The 13,198-nt window shown below is 46.0% G+C and overlaps 1 protein-coding gene across 6 annotated transcripts in view; it reads left to right on the forward strand.

The window, feature by feature from the left end:
- The window catches only part of ADAMTSL3 (ADAMTS like 3), a 395,806-nt gene that overhangs the window by 3,396 nt on the left and 379,212 nt on the right, over positions 1–13,198 (forward strand). The window lies entirely within an intron of this gene.

Raw genomic sequence — 13,198 nt, forward strand, 5'->3', positions numbered from 1 at the left:
TGAAGTTTTACATCCCTACAAATCAAGAAATTTTAGAAGAAGAAAGCAAAGTAAGTTTGACAATATTGCAGAAACAATATTTTTACCAGTCTTTGAAGATAATACAGTGATGAAACTTTCAAAATAAATACCTGGTGAAACAATGATCTTGAATTACACAACCACAGATAACATTGCTGTTGTTATTTATTTATTTGTATTGTGGTTGTACTGAAGGCCTATAGTCACTGATAAGAACTCCATTGTGCTGTTTACAAACACAGCTCTTGAAGAGTATGCAATCTAATTCAATAGGAGTAGTGGGACAGATAGCCTAGTTAATAATAAAATTAATAAGGCCTGGTCTACATTCAGAATTTCACTTGTTTTAGGTAGGTCATTCAGGGATGTGAAAAAATCACTTCTTAGGAGATGAAGTTAAGTAAAACTAAGCCTCAATACAGGCAGTCCCCGACTTACGTGGATCCGACATACGTCGGATCCGCAGTTACGAACGGGGATGCCCCAGAGTACACGGACTGTGGGACCTCGCGGTCCTGCCGCCTGTGTACTCTGGGGCTTTCTCTGCGTCTCCCTGCTCTGCAGACCAGGAAGACGCAGAGCAAAGCTGCGGAGGGGCTCGGGAGCCCAGGGACGCCTGGGCTGCCTGAGCCCCCCTCCCGCCCCCGCCCCCCCCCACCTCCCGCGGCTTTGCAAAGCCGCGGGGGGGCTCGGGTAGCGTGGCACCCCAGGCGCGCCTGGGCTGCTCTGCTGCCGGCTTCCCCGAGGCTTTGCAAAGCTGCGGGGGGGAGGGGCTCGGGCAGCGAGGCACCCCAGGCAAACGTGGACTGCTCCGCTGCCGGCTTCCCCGCGGCTTTGCAAAGCCGCGGGGGGGCTCGGGCAGCGGGGCACCTCAGGCGTGCTTGGGCTGCTCCGCTGCCGGCTTCCCCGAGGCTTTGCAAAGCCGCGGGGGAAGCCGGCAGCGGGACAGCCCAGACGCCCCGCGGCTGTCCCGCTGCCGGTGTCCTCAGAGGCTTTGCAAAGCTGCGGGGGAAGCCGGCAGCGGGACAGCCCAGACGCCCCGCGGCTGTCCCGCTGCCGGTGTCCTCAGAGGCTTTGCTCCCCGTCTCCCTGGTCTGCTGGTCTCCAGCAGACCAGGGAGATGGGTAGCAAAGCCGCGGAGGACCCAGGCGGCGGGACTGCGGTGCATCTCGTTCCGCCGCCCATGTCTTCCTGGTCTGCTGCGGTGTGTGGGGGGGGGGCGCAGCTAGTACGCCCCCCCCAGCAGACTAGGCTTTTCTCCGGACGCCTGTGGCAGAGCAGCTGGGGTGCTGCCGGTTGGTCCCGCAGCGCCGCTCTGGGCGCTACTGGTCCAACCCAGCAGCACCCCAGCTGCTCTGGTCCTGATTCAGCCGCTGCTGGTCATTTTCAGCAGTGGCTGAATCAGGACGCCTGGGGCAGAGCAGATGGGGTGCTGCTGGGTTGGTCCAGTAGTGCCGAGGAGCGGCGCTACTGGAGCAACCCAGCAGCACCCCAGCTGCTCTGCCCCAGGCGTCCTGATTTAGCTGCTGCTGAAACTGACCAGCGCTGACTACAGGAAGCCCGAGGCAGAGTTGCTGACTTGGGGACACTTGGGGTTCTTAAGTTGATTCTGTATGTAAGTCAGAACTGGCGGTCAGTTTCAGCAGCGGCTGAATCTGGACGCCAGTTCCGACTTACATACAGATTCAACTTAAGAACAAACCTACAGTCCCTCTCTTGTACGTAACCCGGGGACTGCCTGTATAGACATTGCTAGATTGATAAGAGGAATTCCTCCATCAGCCAAGCTTGTTTCTGAAGCATCACAGTACAAATATTTGCTACAGTAGCACAGATGCAACACCATAGTTGTGCTGCTACAGTGTAGAGGAGGGATGTAAAATTTCAATTAATTGATTAATCGAATAGTCGATGCAATTTGCATTGACTATTGAATTAGTCGATAAGGGCACCCGTGCCTTTGAGGTGTAGCAACAGCCCCAGGACTGTTGCTACACTTCAAAGGTGAAAGCGCTGTAGGGAGCATGGGGCCAGCGGGGGACTCCAACAGTCCCCCACTGGCCCTGAGCTCTTCGTGGCGTTTCAAAGCGGCAGCACCACATGGAGCCAGGGTCCGCTGGGGACTCTGAGTCCCCAGCGGACCTTGGGCTCCATGCGGTGCTGCCGCTTTGAAATGCCGTGGGGAGCCCGGCATCAGGCTCCATGCAGCGCTGCCACTTTGTAACATTGCGTGCAGCTCGGGGCAAGCTGGGGACTTCCAGCTGGCTCCGGGCTACATGTGGCATTTCAAAGTGGCAGACCCTGGGCTCCATGTGGTGCTGCCGCTTTTAAATGCAGCATGCAGCCTGGGCAGCTGGGGACTCCTACCTGGGTCTGGGCTCCACGTGGCAGTACAAAGTGACAGTGCTGCATGGAGCCTGGGGTCTGGCCCTGGGCTCCATGTGGTGCTGCCGCTTTGAAGCATCCCCTCCTCCCCCCCTTCTGTCTCTTTCTGGTAGAAGCAGCAAGGTGGGGGAAGCGACTAGTCGACTAGCATGTCCTATCTGATAAGCATTTGCTTATTGGATAGTTGACTAGTTGTTCACATCCCTAGTGTAGAGAAGCCCAGAGCTTGATACATTTATTAATGGTATTATAAAATGAGATTCTTCTTTGAGGAGTGTCCCTCTTGGTGTTCTGCTTCAGACTTATTTCAAGTGCATGTGGGCTTTTGATCAGAAATGTTTTACTGTAGTGCCTGTTGACTGGTGCATGCATGGTACACATCCTTGCTCACAGAAATGAGGATACATATGGGCAAACTGCCCTCAATTCTTCATCAACTGCCTTTTGCCTAAAAAGGAGAATAGAGCATGATTGTTCTCTTCACAACTTACTTTTAGGATATATAGTATTGATCAAGTTCTTGAGACATTTCCCCCTTTTTTATGACCCCCTCAAAGAGATTGTTCTGGAGTTTGATCTGAGATATGTCAGGATCCTAGAGCTTTAAGAGATGTCTTTCCTTACAGGAAGCTATCCTGATCAGTGAGAGGCGTCCATGGTAATTCGGCTGTTTGGGAGACACTGATTTCCCTAACAAGTGAAAAATCTAAATGTAGATCTCAACTGTCCCCTCTATTGAGACATCGAGTTTAAATTATCCTTGATAATAGAGCAAGCCTTATGTCTGTCTTCTGACCTGAATGTTCTACCCCCCCCGAACATAAGCCCGTGAGTACTGCTAGTGTCCATCTGCCTCAAGAGCCTGGTCATCAAGAGCCGCCCGGGCCATATGTGTTGCTGCACCATCCATTGCAGGGTCTTAGTCACCAAAGTATCAGAACAGACAGTTTCTGCATCAATGTCCATAGTAAGGAGGGCTGTGTTATCTACATTTCTGGATATGAATCTTGTGATCATGGACAAAACCTAAGTTTTATGTTTTTTCTTTTTTTTTTAAATTCACTGTAGAATCAAAGCCATATTGGCATGGTTCCCTCATCCCCACAAATGGTTTTGGCTTTGCTTCACTTGTTTTTCTCTTTTTTCTTTTTAAACAACACACTGAAGTAATCAGTAGTCCATTGTAAGTAGCTTCATGAACATTTAAAACCAGGTCAAATTTTGGTCTTGACCATCCTTTTTTATATTCTAATATATGATTATAAGGCATGAATGCTTATCTTAGCCTTGCAGGAAGCCCTTTAAATTCCTAAATGGTAGCTATTATTAAATATAACATTTCTGGTTTGGAATAATTATTCATTATTTAATTGGTTGCGTAGGGCCATACTCTATGGGCTACACACAGCCATTCTAGCCTCATATTGAACCATAACTTACAGTTGTGGTGTTTTTGGCTGCTAAAATGCTTATGTCTGGAGCTCAGCAATTTGAAACAATTGCATGCTGGGACTGGATTACTTGTCTGTAATTGATTCATTTTATCCTAGTTGAAGCAGGTACTGAATCAGATAATGCCCAGGTTAAAAGAATCTTATGGAAAGGTGGCATGAATATGATGCAAAGAAAACTGCAGCATGAGTTGTCAGAAGAAGGTAGCTATTAAGGAAAAAATACAATTAACTTGAGTTATAGGAGCTCATTCTGATTCTTGGATGCCATGGTGATGAGCACTGCATACATGTCTAGATATATTCTAACTCTGGAATTGCATTCCACAGGTTTTCAGTTTCTCTCTCAAGTTTCAGCAAGGCTAGTTTGTCATGTGCAGATTAATGGCAGACAGTATTATTGGCAATGACTCCACCTACGCTGGATAATCCAGTAAATATTTGGCTAATGAAAACTTTAGTGTGGGCTTCCTCTTGAAGAAATCCATGTTGTGATCAAGGGTTATAGCACATATTTGACCTTTTGGGACAACAGAATTAATCAATTGATCATTCATAAACTTGAGTCTAGACCCTCCTCCCCCCAAAAAAACCAACCAACCAACCAACCAACCAACAAACAAAAGAACAACAAAAACAACAATACATAGAGCTGGCTTCTTAAGTCACAGGTGACTCTAATGAATTCAGTGAAACTAAACCAGTACGACATGCATCTGACTAAGTGGGTCTTTGCCCATGAAAGCTTATGCTCCAACGCTTCGGTTAGTCTATAAGGTGCCACAGGACTCCTCGCCGCTTTTGCGGTATGAAACTGATGTAAATCAAAGTAGAAGCAGATCTGTGCAGTTTTCTTCAGCCATTTAAAATGAAAAAGATAGCAGAAGTGTCATTAAAGTGTTAATATTTTCAAAGATTGAGGATGATGAGTCTGTATGTACAGTGACTTCAGTATTCCAACTCACCCAGAATCAGCACTTCAATTTGTGGCCATTCACTACATTTTTCTGTGGGCTCACACTTGCCATTGACTTGGTTTTAAATACTCCCCTATATGTATCTGAGCACAAAAATGATATGCTCCCTTGTGTTGCTAGATGGCAGTGGTCCAAAGGATGTGTTGCAGATATGGATGCTGAGAATATAAATAGTTTGAAAATTAGTATACATAATAGCCAGAGAGAAGTACTTGAATGCTTTTTAGTTGTTTTTATGTTTATTTCTTAAGGAGGCCTGATTCTGCATGATGATAATGGAGAGAGCGTCTCCCTTTCATCATGGAATTGATCTCCTGATTAACTTCACATGGTTCCATTTTTTTAGGTACACACAGTTAGACTTTTCATGAAATATGTGATTTTTCTATTCTTAGTGGACTATCCATGGTTACTAGTGATCACTAGCAAATTCAAATGGACAACATATCCATCAATAATTTCAAACCCAAATTTTATACTATACGTTCAGTTATTCTGTGTTACTTTCAAAGCACAGATAAAATTACAGTTTAAGATGCTTCTGAGAGTTGAATCCAGAGCTCTGCTTTTGGGGACCACACAGTGGCCTGCTCCAACATGTCTATGGACAGTAGAGACCTGAGGAATTATAGTTGTAAGCAGGGCCGGCCCGAGCCATTCTTGCGCCCCGGGCGGCGGGTGCACGGCGGATGCGCGGCCCGGCCCCGGATGCGCGGCACCTGATTGACGTGTACGGGGCGCTGCGCCCCCAGGCGCGCAGACCCGGGCGCATGGCGCATGCGTGGCCCTGCCCCCAGGCGGCAACCTGTGGGGGCGCCTGATGTGGCGCCCCTTACCACTTCAATCAGGCGCCCCCCCATAGGTTGGTGCTCTGGGCAGCTGCCCAGCTAGCCCCTCCCCCTTAATCCGGCCCTGGTTATAAGGGCCTAGTGAGGCAGCAGCAGGGGTTGCCTCACCCCTGTCCTTGTGCTCACTATGCAGGCAGTGGGTGCTGGAGTGGCCCATTGTTGTGCGTCTTCTCAGCAGCGACAGGAAGTAGGCTTGCCAGATGGTTTCAACTAAAATACTGGACACACTTGACATTACATCACAATCTACATTACATCTTATTTAGAAAATACCAGACATTTATATTTTCTCATTTTGTTTCCCGAACAGAAAGCTCAAATACTGGACTATCTGGTTCAAAACCCTAACAGGAAGCAGAGTGCCCTGCCCCAAAGTGCTCCGGTTCCTGGTGCTCTGGCAAAGTGAAGTGTAGTGGTCTGGAAGGGCAGTGCAGTGGGAGGGAGTAGGTTGCCATGCCACTCTGTCTCCTACTGCCTGTGAGGGGACGGGAGGGAAGGTGAACTCTGCTGCCACTGTGCCAGGCCCTCCGTAATGTCCTGGGACATGTTGCTCAGGGTGAGGCAGGAACAGAGCAGGGGCAGGACTTGAGGAAATATGGAGTGGGAGCAGGGAAGGGCACAGGGGCGGATATAGGGCAGGGCGAACGGGGCGGCCGCCCCGGGCCCTGCGCTTCAAAAAGCCCCGCGCATGCGCCGTGGCGCCACTGCGCATGCGCCGTGGCAAAGGGGGAGCCCCGCGGAATTATGCTGCCTGGGCCTCGCAAAACGGTCATCTGCCCCTGGAAGGGCAGGGGGTGGGAACGGGGCTGTGTCCCCCAGACCTCCCTTGGGATGGTCTTGTCTGAATCTAATAACTTTATTTTCTGAGAAATGGAATTGCTGATATCTGAGGATAGGGTAGCAACAAATGCATCTTTCTAGACATTACTGGCATATTAAACCAGGCTTTCTTTGGAAAAGTGAATTTCATAGGCCACATATAATTGGAACTAGTGTTAGCCTTTGCTTTAACTTATGTTTCTGCAATCCTTACATGTATTCTGTTCTTTTTTTCTAATCTGTAATATTCTGGACTCAGAAGGTATACATGTTGAAAACATCATTTTGCTCAAATTGATTCTGCCAAAAACTACCAACATATTGAATGTCTTTAAAGTTAGGTTGATGTTGCAAGTCCAAAAATCTGATGTCCATTATATGACATAGTGAACTGGGAGATCATCTTCATGGAAAATTTTTGGAATACTGTTTTACAGTAACTGAGTTTATTGTATATTAATGTTCAGAAACTAGATTATGATCCACATACCATATGAGAGTCAGGATACTTAACCACTCAAGATTTTTAATGAAAAAATGTCATGATGAGATTTGCAAATCCTGAGCCAAAAATACACAGTTTCCATGCAGGTTTAGGCACTGTGGGTAAAATTCTGGCCCCACTAAAGTCAACAGGAGTTTGCCGTAGACCTCATTGTGTACAGGATTTCATCATGTATGTCTTGAAGATAAACCCTTACCGTTCCCCTTCCCTCAGTCAAGCAGCACTTAAGAGACTGCATAATATACTTTGTCTTTAAATATCTGTTGTCACTGACAAACTTGTTATTCAGTGACAGCCTTACCAAGAATCTTAGGTAAATTCCTTTAGTGAATTTATGACTATTAGTGATTGCTCATAGAATAGTCATAGAATTTGAACTGCTGCTGCCCTCAATTTTACAATCCAAAAGAACCAGATTGCCAGATATTTTTATATGAATTTGAGTCTGTGAGGATGAGAGCTCATTGTTTTAAAATTTACTCTAGTCAAAAATAGACTAAAATCAATATTGGAAGATGACTGAGGGACTGGGTTGTCACCAGTACCAATGAAGTGAATTCCTTTAATATTTTAGGAAGAGTTATCAAGGGTTTGCTGTTAAATTGGGAGGACGTATCTAGTAGAGTCCCTCAGGGTCATTCTGGGGACTGGTATTAGTATTTTCATTAGTGATTTGGATAATGGAGTGGAGCTCAGAACTTACAAAATGTTCAAGCTTAAGGAGGTGTAAGCAGTTTTGAGGACTGGATTAGAATTCAAAATAATAAATTGGAGAACTAGTTTGAAATCTACAACATGCAATTAAATAAATATGACTGAAGTATTTCACTTGCAGAAAGAAAAATCAAATGCACAACTGCAAAATGGGGAATAACTGGTTCATTTTGTAATACTGCTGAGGAGGATTTGGAGGTTACAGAGGATCACAAATTGAATGAGTCAACAGTGTGTTACAGAAGTGAAAAAGGCTAGTGCAGTTCTGAGGTGAATTTATATGAGTGTTGTATGCAAGAAATGGGAAGTCACTGATGAGGCTGGAGTACCGTGTCCGATTGTGGGCTCCCTTATTTAGGAAAAATGTGCACAAATTGGAGAGAATCGCGAGAACAACAACAACGATCAAAGAGTTAGAAAATGTGACCTGTAGGGAAAGATTTAAAAAATTGGATTGGTTAAGTCTTGTTAAAAGAATTGTGTTAAGGGCTAGTATAAAGGAGGTGATCACTTGTCCTCCATGTTAACAGAAAGTAGGGCAGGAAGTAATGGATTTAATTTGCAGCAAGGGAGATTTACGTCCATTATTAGGAAAAGCTTTCTAACTATAAAGGCACTTAAGCTCTGGAATAGGCTTCTAAGGGAGCTTGTGGAGTCCCCAACAGTGAAAGTTTTCAGAAGCAGGTTGGTCTATATCTGTAGTCTCCAGTCTTTTAAAGCACAAGATCACTTTTTATATTTACCCACTTCTAGGAGTGGCAAAGGGCTAGGGCAGGGAGGAGTCTGCCTTAGCTCCACTGCAGACTGTCAGTGGCCAATATCCCAATTTATCTGCAAGAGCTTCCAGGCAATCAAGCCCAGTGCCAGGAGAATCCTGGCCAGTGTTCTGCATGTTGTTTGGAAAAAAATGGAATGAATTTTGTTATGTGCACCAATATCGAGGTAATGTGCATCACTACCAGCAAATAGAAACCTAGATATATTTTTTAAATTACCATGGGGATAATTACTCCAACCATGGCAAGTTAGCATTTTTAGAACTTACTACTCAGAGAATTAAATTTAAGCATAAAGATAGAAATAAAAATTATGAAATGCACAAACCAGTGAAAAACCTAAAATAACACACTTTGAAAGAAGTAAAAAGAGTAACGACAACAGTACCACAAATATGTGTTGGGTCAGGAGATGAGAATGAAAGACAGCATGTTTGTGTAAGTGACAGACACACTGTGTGAGACTAACAGAGATTTGCATTGCCTCTTTAAATATGCTGAACACACTCAGACATAGAAGCAGCTGCCAACAAGCTCTCTCTATCCCAAACCCTGTTAATATCCCCCCTGTGGAGATGAGATACAGTGGGAGGGGGTATACCTTCACATCAGTGCCCCCTCCTCTGCCCCTTCCACCATGTACAGCAAGCAGAAGGCTCCCAAAGGTCAGCTCCAACACAAAAGAAGAATGGCAGTGGGGGGGAAGGGCAACTGAAGTGCCAGCATTTATAGGCTCCTGGCCAAACCAGTCAGGATCACCTGTCAGAAGCTCCAGGATCTACCAGTAGATCCTGATCTACTGATTGGTGACCACTGGTCTAGATGGTGATTGGGTAAGGTTTAGATTTACTTGGCCCAGCCTCATTGCAAGGGTCTGAATTTCATAACTTCTCAATGTCCTTCAAGTCTTCTATTTGTATGATTCCATGATTTTATTTTTCCATTTTTTGAGTGAATATTTTTATTGGAATAGTGGTAGAAATGTAGCCGTGTTAGTCTGGTGCAGCTGAAACAAAAAACAGGACCGTGTAGCACTTTAAAGACTAACAAGATGGTTTATTAGATGATGAGCTTTTGTGGGCCAGACCCACTTCCTCAGATCAAATAGTGGAAGAAAATTATCACAACCATATATACCAAAAGATACAATTAAAAAAATGAACACATATGAAAAGGACAAATCAAATTTCAGAACAGGAGGAGGGGGGGAAGAGGGAGAGGTAAATGTCTGTGAGCTAATGATATTAGAAGTGATAATTGGGGAAGCTATCTTTGTAATGAGTAAGATAATTAGCGTCTTTATTCAAATTTGCGTGTAAAGTGTCGAATTTAAGCATGAATGACAGTTCATGTGATCCTATCTGATATGTACATCCTGTCTGATAAGTGTCCGTCTGCTATGTACATTGGGCAAATGTCTCAGACACTTCACCAAAGGATCAATGCCCACAAAACAGATATTAGACAGGATCACAAAGAAAAAACAGTTCCTTGCCATTTCAACCAGAAAGGACATTGTCTCAACAACTTGATTACCTGCATCCTGCTTCAAAGAGAATCCTCTGAACTGTCATTCATGCTTAAATTCGACACTTTACACGCACATTTGAATAAAGACGCTAATTATCTTACTCATTACAAAGATAGCTTCCCCAATTATCACCTCTAATATCATTAGCTCACAGACATTTACCTCCCCTCCCTTTCCCCCCCCTCCTTCTATTCTGAAATTTGGTCCTTTTCATATGTGTTCATTTTTTTAAATTGTATCCTTTGGTATATATGGTTGTGACAATTTTCTTCCACTATTTGATCTGAGGAAGTGGGTCTGGCCTACGAAAGCTCATCACCTATTAAAGCATCTTGTTAGTCTTTAAAGTGCTACACAGTCCTGTTTTTTACTTTTATTGAAGTGATTGTGAGCGACGTCACATACATTATGGCACAGCCCAAGCCAGTAAAGCTTATTCATACTGTCCCACAAAGGAATTTTAAACTGCCCGAGAGACACTACCTAAATGGGGAAAAGGTAATTCCATCTGCATCACCATTTTGACCTTGGAGTTTGAGACTTTCAACAACGCTAGTTAGTCCTGATTTTGTTGGTAGTTTTATGATGTGGTCACACAAAGAATTGCACAAAGATCATCCAGCTAGTTACACACTGCCTTCCTGACAACCAGAATAGTAGCTCAGCTACCAGTATATCAAAACCTAGGAACCTCAGTAAGAATACTTTTTTGTAAATGAATAACATTATCTAATTCATCTTGTCAAAGCTTACAAACATAAGAATAGGTCTGGTTTAATATTTTTCCCCTGGTTGAGGAGACATGAAGTAGGGATGTTAAGTAGCGATTAATTTGCTAGTCGAGAAGTCGATGGAATTTCCATTGACTATTTGACTAATCATTACGGCAGGGGTTCCCAAACTTTTTGACACGGGGACCAGTAAATCTAGTCATGAACTTTCGGAGGACCGGTAACATTCATTTGCATATTTGCATATTCATTAATCAAATGATGAATATTCAAATAAGTTGTTTCTGGTCCTCCCAAAACCCCCAGTGCCAGCTTTAGCAAAGCTTTTGAGATGGTCACCGACAATATTCTTGCCAGCAAGTTAAGGAATATGGATTGGATAAATGGAGTGTAAGACAGACAGAAAGCTGGTTAGACCAGTGTTTCCCAAACTTTTTACTTTAGTTGGAACCCTTTCTTTTCCGTTCTGTTTTTTGCAGCCCAAAAATATAAACACATAAAAAACAAACTGAGAAAATACCAGACATATAACATGTCTGGTATTTTCTCCTTAGGTAAGTTTTATTATTACTAGTGTATCAATTTGTAGTTTCGAACTGCCGGGCTGGTAAATGTGCTCAGACTGCATGAGTGTGTCTACCAGCCAGACAGTTTGCAACTACTCAAGGAGGTGTGTGGGGGGCACAGTAGAATCCCCAGGCTGGATTCACTTGTGTTTTGCGGGGGGGAAGGAGGACAGCGCCCCGAGATCCGCATATGGCCGAGTCAGTCCCGCTCCCCGCTGGCCGATTCGCTCCCCCTGCTGTGCCTCCAGCCAGCCCCATTTCCCCCAGTCCCCTCCCAGACAGCCAGTTCTCCCCCGCTTCTCCTCCCAATCTTCCTTGGCCAGTCCCGCTGCCCGCATCCAGCCCTGCTTCCGGCGGCTGCTTCTCCCCTCTGCCTCCATCCTCCCAGGCCAGCTCCCTGCCCCCAACCTCGTACCCCCCAGCCGCCCTGCTTCCGCCAGCCCCACAATCTCTCACGGACAGTCCCGATGTCCCAGGCAAGCCCTGCTTTCAGTGGCCTCTTCTCCCCTACTCCTCCTCCCAATCTCTGCTGGTCAGCCCCCTGCCCAGCTCTACTTCCGCCGGCTGTCCCTCCCCCAATCTCCCTGGCCCACCCCGATTCTCACTTCCAGTGCTGCTTCTGATAGCTGGGTCTCCCCTCCTCTTCCCTCCCCTCCCCCCCCGACCTCCCCAGCTACACATCTGCTGGGAGCTGGAAGATCCAGCCGCAGACTCCGCCCAGGCCGGCCAAGGGCTTGGGGGATCCGGCGTCATACGGGCACTCCAGTAGCCTGGAACACCCCGGCAACCACGCTGAGGCCCAGTACTTTTTTCCTGCGGCCCGGTATCGGGCCGCGGCCCATAGTTTGGGAAACGCTGTGTTAGGGGAAGGCAGTTACAATGCTCACTTCTGGGTCTCCGCACAACCCCTCCCCTCCGCTCTGCATTCTTCAAGGGACAGAGAGGAGCTAACATGCAAAGAGGCTAGATCAATCTCTGGTCCCCCGCCGGGTCTCAGGAGAACCCCTCCCCCTCACTGCCACTCTGCATTTTGAAAAGGACAGAGCAGTGGCAGCTGGTTCCACGCGTCTTTCTCAGCACAAGCACCCCCCACCTCCTGTTGACACTTGGCAATTTTAAAAGGACAGAGCAGAAGCAGCTGCTTAAGTTGTCGCTGCTCTGTCCTTTTAAAAATGCAGCTTAGCAGCTGGGGGGCATAGGAGCTTGTGCTGAGACCCACGGGACTGGCTGCTGCTGCTCTGTACCTTTAAAAATACAGAGTGGCAAGTGGGGAGGAGGGCTTGTGCTGAGAGAGACCCGGGACTAGCTGCTCAGTCTGTCCCTTTCAGAATGCAGAGTGGCAGCAGAGGGGGGATTTGTCCTGAGACCCAGCAGGGGGACCAGAGATTGAGCTAGCATCTTTGTGAGCCTCTCTGTCCCTTTAAGAGCACAGAGCAGTGGTGGTGGAATGGAGGATGACTGAACAGTCGATAGTGCTACCCAATAATCTTCTGCTTATCGGGTAATCGACTACTCGTTCACATCCCTAATGTGAAGGGTTAATCACAGATAATTACTCATTCAGCCTATATTCTGTGCAAATGGATATTTCATCTTCCTTACCAAATCAGTACATGTAAGGAAACCGTATTGAAGCTGCAGTTTTGCAAAGCACTTCAAATTCCATTCCTGCTCATGTCCCACAGAAAATCCAAGGCCATGATTCTGCTCATATTAAAGTAGTGTTGCCAACCTCAGCTTCCAAAATCATGAGTTATGTCCCCTAAAGTAATGAGATAAGCTTAAATGTCTTGTTTTAAAAAAGTTTTATTTTAATTTTAAAAATTGCCTTCTGATCTCTGAGCCACTTTCAAGCTTTTCTATGCAAAAATGTG

This window comes from Pelodiscus sinensis, chromosome 14, assembly GCF_052426305.1.
Source record: "Pelodiscus sinensis isolate ZL-2025 chromosome 14, ASM5242630v1, whole genome shotgun sequence".
NCBI lineage: Eukaryota > Metazoa > Chordata > Testudines > Trionychidae > Pelodiscus > Pelodiscus sinensis.